Source organism: Pundamilia nyererei, unplaced genomic scaffold (assembly GCF_000239375.1).
Source record: "Pundamilia nyererei isolate P.nyererei 1_Seehausen unplaced genomic scaffold, PunNye1.0 scaffold00010, whole genome shotgun sequence".
Taxonomy (NCBI): domain Eukaryota; kingdom Metazoa; phylum Chordata; class Actinopteri; order Cichliformes; family Cichlidae; genus Pundamilia; species Pundamilia nyererei.
In genome coordinates, this window is record NW_005187411.1 from 5,302,660 (window position 1) to 5,310,193 (window position 7,534).

Below are 7,534 nucleotides of genomic sequence, written 5' to 3' on the forward strand. Positions count from 1 at the left end.
CATATAAACTTTGATAGAAAAACTATTGCCAACACAAACCACACTAACTAGCATTTTTTTTCCTGTGCGGTGCTCAATCATTGCTTGGCCCCTAAAAATGTCTAACCTGAGAACGCCTCTCAACTAAGACAATCAGGCCAGAAATATTATTTTTCTAGTTCTCTGGTTTATTATTACAAATCTTTTTCATGCCTTGCTTCATATTCTTCAGAATAGTTTAGATAATTTTTCCATATTTTGCAAGTGTTTGTATTTTTCTTTATTCCCTTCTGACCTCAGATTTGCCCTATTATTTCTATAGAAATGTATTGATTTGACTTAAAGCTGACTAAAGATAAAGCCATCTCAGCACAGTACGACATCTTGACAGGGTGACAAATTAATAGCTGTGATCCAAAGATTTGCTGGCTGGAGTTCTCTTCAACAAGAATGCCTAAAACTCACGTTCAGAGATATAAAGATATTATCAATTCTCTCTGAAGATGTGACCCCGAAGTTTGTGCTTTGAGTGCAGGGATGAACCTGAAGGAGAAATACCCTGCGCTTGTTTATCATTATTCTTATCATCATGTAATTAATAACAATATCTGTCAAGCCCTTACATAAAATACAGCCAAAGGTGTTCTCTTAATAAATCCCACTGAGCACCTTTTCCAGAGGAGGGGTGAGATTCTCCCATGTGGGAAAGAAATAGTAAAAACAGGTAGTAAATGTTTATTTGATATATGACTTGGATATATGATATAGCAAAAATAATACCATTCACATTTTTCTCATCCAACATCTTTTCTTGAGCTTCAGGCTGTCTCAGCTATTACTGGTGACTTATTTTGGACATGTTAGCAGTTCATACAGGGCAGACAGAGAGAGAGTAGACCTTCACATCTACAGCCACTTTTGAATCACCAATTGAACCCAACAGACATGTCTTTCTAGTTAGTGAGAACGGTGACAGCCTTCTTACGGTGAGAGGACAGAATTTAAATAGTTAACACTTTTTTTCCCCATATGGATTTGTTTCTTCTTGGCCTAAATTTTTCTTTTTAGCTTCACCAATTTTTTATTCGACTGTGGAGACAATATATACATTTCTCTGGATTTAATTCCTATCTGTGCAAGCAGATGCTGTAAATGTGGTTGGAGAAATCTGTAGAAAACTGACTACAGGCCAGTGTGCGCCTGTTGTTCTTCCTGAAATCTGCTGCATGTGTTCAGCACATATGGAGAGCCCACTGGGAATAGCACAGCTTCTAGTCGCCTCGGCTCAAAGCATCAATTTGCTGTGGAATTTCCACCATTTCCTCTTGAATCAGGAACATGTCCTCGTGTGTTGTAGATGTAGCCGTGAAAGCTGCCATTGTGGTTCTGATCTAAAATCTGAGTACATTGTGCATATGTATTACCAATTAAGTGCATTTCTTTTCCTCTAGTACAGTTTTAAGCAACCCACATCTGAATCGGCAACCTGAACTTCTCTGTAAAGTCAGAAATTAATCAAGCATGCATTCAACCACTAAAGCAAATTTTTCTGCTCAGGAATGCAAGTAAATAACTTTAATTTAGCATCTTAATCAAAATAATCACAATACTGATTTATGCTTTTTTGTAAATCAGTAAATTAAAAAAATCCATGGATAACAGCAATTATTATATTTTAATTAAGAATATCATTTTGATTGAAAGCTTGTGTATTTTGAACCATTACAGTATCCATCTATTTATCGATCGGACGATTTAAGATCATAGCATACAGTGGCTTGCAAAAGTATTCGCCCCCCTTGAACTTTTCCCACATTTTGTCACATTACAGCCACAAACATGAATCAATTTTATTGGAATTCCACATGAAAGACCAACACAAAGTGGTGCAAACGTGAGAAGTGGAACAAAAATCATACATGATTCCAAACATGTTTTACAAATAAATAACGGCAAAGTGGGGTGTGCGTAATTATTCAGCCCCCTTTGGTTTTAGTGCAGTCAGTTGCACATAGACATTGCCTGATGAGTGCTAATGACTAAATAGAGTGCACCTGTGTGCAATCTAATGTCAGTACAAATACAGCTGCTCTGTGACGGCCTCAGAGGTTGTCTAAGAGAATATTGGGAGCAACAACACCATGAAGTCCAAAGAACACACCAGACAGGTCAGGGATAAAGTTACTGAGAAATTTAAAGCAGCCTTAGGCTACAAAAAGATTGAACATCCCACGGAGCACTGTTCAAGCGATCATTCAGAAATGGAAGGAGTATGGCACAACTGTAGACCTCCCAAGACAAGGCCGTCCACCTAAACTCACAGACCAAACAAAATGTTTGGAATCATGTATGATTTTCGTTCCACTTCTCACGTGTGCACCACTTTGTGTTGGTCTTTCACGTGGAATTCCAATAAAATTGATTCATGTTTGTGGCTGTAATGTGACAAAATGTGGAAAAGTTCAAGGGGGCCGAATACTTTTGCAACCCACTGTACGTGCATCACCACCTCACTAGTGCACTGCTTTTTCTTACAGGAATTGCTGTAATTCTTCGTGGCACAGACTCATCACGATGCTGGAAAACTTCCTCAGAGAATTTGGTTCATATTGACATAACTGCATCACACACTTGAATCAGATTTGTCAGCTGCACATCCATGACGTGAGTCTCTCGTTCCACCACATCCCAGAGGTGCTCTATTGGAGATCCGGTTACTATAGCAGCCACTTGAATAAGCAAACTAATTGCCGTGTTCAGGAAACCAATTTGAAAAGATTTGAGTTTTGTGACATGGGGAGTTATCCTGCCGGAAGCAACCATCAGAAGATGGGTACACTGTGGTCTGTGGTATTGAAATAATGCTCAGTTGGTTTTAAGGGGCCCAAAGGGTGTCACGAAAATATCCCCCCCACCACCAGCAGCAATGTGAACTCATACAAGGCAGCAAGGAGATCATCCTGGCACCAACAACCTTGCATAAAATATGTGAACAGCATCAACTGCTGTAAAAAAGAGAGGTGAAATAAAATAAATCTAGACTATTGAACAGTTTCATAGGCTCTTCATTTCTGCCTCCTCCACTCAGCCAAACATCACACTATCACTGATTCCTTCTTATATAACTCATGGTTATAAGATTATTAATACCTCCTGCCAGCAGCTGCTTTTGAGTAAATATTTATTTGGGATTCAAGATTGCTCAAACTTTTGGGGATTAAAATGAACGCTGCACGTACCCAGAATACCTTCAAGTGTTTTGTAGCTGTCAGATTAAAGTGATGGAAAACAAGTAAATGGGTAACCAAAAAGGCAGCAATGGATGAGCAGGCTTCAGAAAAAATGCCCTCATATCTGTTCAGTTAAGAGTATCACTTGAACTCAAATAAATAGATAATTTTTTTTTAAAAAGCGGATGCTTTCTCAAATCAGCCGTGTAAGTTTTAACATATGCGTGTTATACACAAAACATCACGAATGAGAACAAAATCTAAAAAGCAGTATTTATACCATTATGCTTTATATTCCCAACATCTTTGGTGAAAGCATCAAAGACCACATCAACTGCAAAAGTTTAGCTGATCGCTCAAAACAAAAGAAATTAAAAAGCTAACACACATCTGTCCTGCGTGACATGGTTCATCGGTCAGTTTTTGTGAGGGATTAATTATTCCAGTATCAATGGAGGGAAACAAATCCCATATGACCAAATAAAAACCCTTTTTGTGATGTGTTATTATTTACATACTAAAGGAAAGAAATATTCTCTTTTCCTTTTTAAACCAGCCCACTCGACCTCCAGCATCTGCTGTGGCAACAAATCGCCAGGGTGCCAAAAATTGCAGTTCCTTTAATGGCCACTTGAGGCCTTTTAATACTTGGAAGCTAAGGTGTTAATGAAGTTAAAGAAGAAATGGGTATGTTTGTAGTCTAGTACAAAAACTGTTTGTTTCTTATTGCTATTTTCCACTTTGATATAATTGTAAGATGCCAGTGTATTTTGCTAGAAAAAGGTAGAAAAAAAAGGTTCTGTAAGTAAATGAAGTGTGCAAAGGAAGTATGCGAGGAAATACAATAAAGACAAAGGCAAAGACAAACAGATTTTGTACAGTTCTAAAGTCAGTATTTGGTATGATCATTATTTTCGAAACCCAGCCTGATCTCTCTTTGGCAAGTTAATTTCTTTAAGCCTTCAGGAATAGTTCTGTATGTTCTTGAAGGAGAAGAAAGTGTTCTTTGGATGCTGCCTTTTGTACTGTTCTCCGTAAGGATGTTCCCAAAAAGCTTAATCTTGAGATCAGGGCTCCGGGGAGGCCATCGTGTGCTTTTCTGTCCAGGTATGCTTTTACTGTATTGCAAGTGTTTGGGATTGTTGTCATGCTGAAAAATGAAGCTCTTGCCAATCAGATGTTTTCCAGATCCGATCTCTCTCCTGACCTCCCCTGTACACACTGACAATGATTTGAACTAACACTTTTGGATTCATCTCTCCACGAGATTGACTGATTTTCAGTCCAGTTCTTGTGTAATTTTGCATATCTCAGCCTTTCTCCCCGTTTCCCTTCATTAAGAATTATTCCTTGAGAGCCACCCTTCCTCTGAGACCTTCTGTGATGAGGGTTTGGCAAACAGTAGATGGATTAACTGTAGCCCCAGATGCATCTCTCAGTCCTCTTTCAGGACTTTTCAGTATTTTCCCCCCAATTTCTTAAGTACACAACTTTTATTTTCTGGTCATCTGCTGTTGATATTTTTGCCACTTTGTCTCCTCTACTTGTCCAGTTTCCTGACCTTTCCTTAAACAGATACTCCACACAACGGCACAATATATCATGGTGTGCCACCGCTTTTGGCTAATAGTTATTTAGGAATCACCTTGTTTATGCTGGACAAACTATTTTATCTTTGGCATTTTATCAAAGATTCCACTAAAGACGTGGGAACAAATAATGCATTTTTGTGACAGGCTACCAAAAACAAATTGCCAAAAGATGCCATTTAAAATCGGTTCTTTGCTAAGTTGTCTGTCGTATGTAGACACTAGCCCATCCCTTGCCTTTTTATGCTCTAATTATTCATAGACCAGTGTGTGGCTTAAGAAGTGGATTAAGTATCAAAACAAAAAAACAAAGAAAAACAAAAAGCATTCCTCTGAAAATGGTCAGGTACAAGGAGTGGACTGAAAATGAGAGAAAAAGCAGCAAATATTCAAAGACTTTGAGACACCTTCTGAGAATTTTTTTTTAACAACAGCTTTGAAACTCTGACTCCTTGCAAGTAAAATATAAAGAAAGGAGGCATCACTCAGGATAATTAAAGTCTAAGAATTGAACCTCTTTTTTAATCTGTGCTTGTGCTCTGAGCATTTGTATTTGACAAAAATGTTACTCTTTGATAAATTGCACATAGATTGCACAGGAAGCTTGTACGCCATACTTTCTGCACTTATTTCCATTTTCATTCTACCCTCTGACTACACTTTACCCTCATAAAAAGGAAACATGCCAAACTTTCCAGACTTCAAAGACAATAAAACAAAGGATAACTTCATAAGGATGCATTTTATATAAGTATCTTCCTTAATCCCCAAACAAGATAAGCCACTATAGCATGAGAAAAAAGTACAATACCAAATATGAATGGCTACTCTGTTGATGTCAAAATCTACATAATAGAGAATATGATCACATTTTGGGCCAAACTCAGGTTTGCATTGAATGCTGGAGTATGCATGCACACACACACACACACACACACACACACACACACACACACACACACACACACACACACACACTGTAGGGATAGTGTTGACTCAGGAGAATTAGCAGTAGCAGCATCAGCAACGCCTTTGATCACTCAAATGAGATTTTTTGCTGCTTCTCTGTCCAAAAGCCAAATCGTGACGAGTGAGAAGTTTGTGAAGTGAAGAGAAGAGAAAAGGTCACTCATTCATGGTTTCATTTCCACCATTATCATCCACATCCCACCTCATGTCTCTGTTCATTGGCTAGAAAAAAATCAGATTCAACACAAATGGTTAAAAGTAGGATATATGACAGCGATAAGAAGATGTGGATGACTTTGGATAGCTGTTTCTCGCTGGTTACAGTTTTTCCTCAAACACTCATTCACTGTCCTCAAGAGAATTTATAAAAACAAAAAAACTATTCCAAGAAAGACAAACAGCTGTGTAGGAAGACTAAAAAGAGGCAAGAATAAAAAATGAGTTAATTATAGATTCATTTCAGATTTCCAGTAATCAGCAGTCTATCACAGCCGGCTCTGTTGTTGATGTTGCACGCATATAAATTCCCTGTTAATTTTAACAACAGTGGCCTAATTGTAAGCAGATTTTTTTCCCTTTCACTTTGTTTTCAGTCATTAAGTCACATTTTTTGTCTCCACTTTTAGGACTGCTAATAAATCCTATGTGTTCCCTTCCTTGAGACATTAGGATCACATAGCCCCCGAATTATTATTACTATGATTTTTTTTTTTGTTTCTTTTCTAGTGACTTTTATTATCTTTTGGTTGGCATATTAATGCGGCACTACAAAGCCTCGCAGGGGACGTGGGAGAAAAAAAAATTAAGTGGGACTTTTGCGTCTTAATTTTTTTTCTCCCATGTCCCCTGCGGGGCTCCGTACGGCACACATTTTATGTTGAAAATGTTAGTGGCTGTTTTGTGACGCATTACGACACTGATGATAAACACACAGCTCTTCTCTAAACATATGGATATTATTGCTTTTTATCACCTCCACATTTTGTCATCGTGGACATATTCCCTTCCGGTGGCTATCCTCCCCCGGCCAGTCAAGTTTTATGTTTATCCATTACGCCCGTTTATAGAAGTCATTGCTCATCCTAGTCAAGGATCGGAGGATAGTAAAGCCGCATGTAGAGATTTTTTATTATTATTATTATTTGTGGTGTGGGGATACATTCAATTACAGGAATAGGTTTTAGAGTTTTTTGCAATAACTGATTACTCATGAATTGTGGTCTCATCTTCATCTAAGTCAGGACACAAGTAGTTGTGTTCATATCTATCTAACACTCTGAGTAATGACACACACTGCAGGGAGGGGAAACTTCATTTATCCCGCACACTGCAAGGCGTTCAGGCCCTGGGGTAGCAAAGCAGTTTGATATCCCCCCCTCCATCAATCTTTATTGTTTCAAAGAAAATCCAGTGTTTGCTAATAGTTTCTTGTTTTCCTACAAACACAATATTTTGTCACAGACCTAAAAAAGTCTGCAAAGAAGGGGAAGTGGGGGAAGCAAGAGGTTCGGAGTGGAGAGCCAGAGGGCAGCGAGGTAATTTCCTGAATTACCTACCAGAGTGTTACAGATTTGATACTGGCACATGAGCAGAGTCTGCACAGAGGAGGAGAGCATAGGTCCACAGGTAGGTATGAGGAACAGGGCACAGGGAGTTAACTGTGAGTCAAAACACTAGGGAGCCTGAATAGTAATATCACGTAAATGGTGGAACGATTTGGCAATGAATGAGCGGAAGGACCGGCTTCTTATTGCAGTGGGTGAGTAA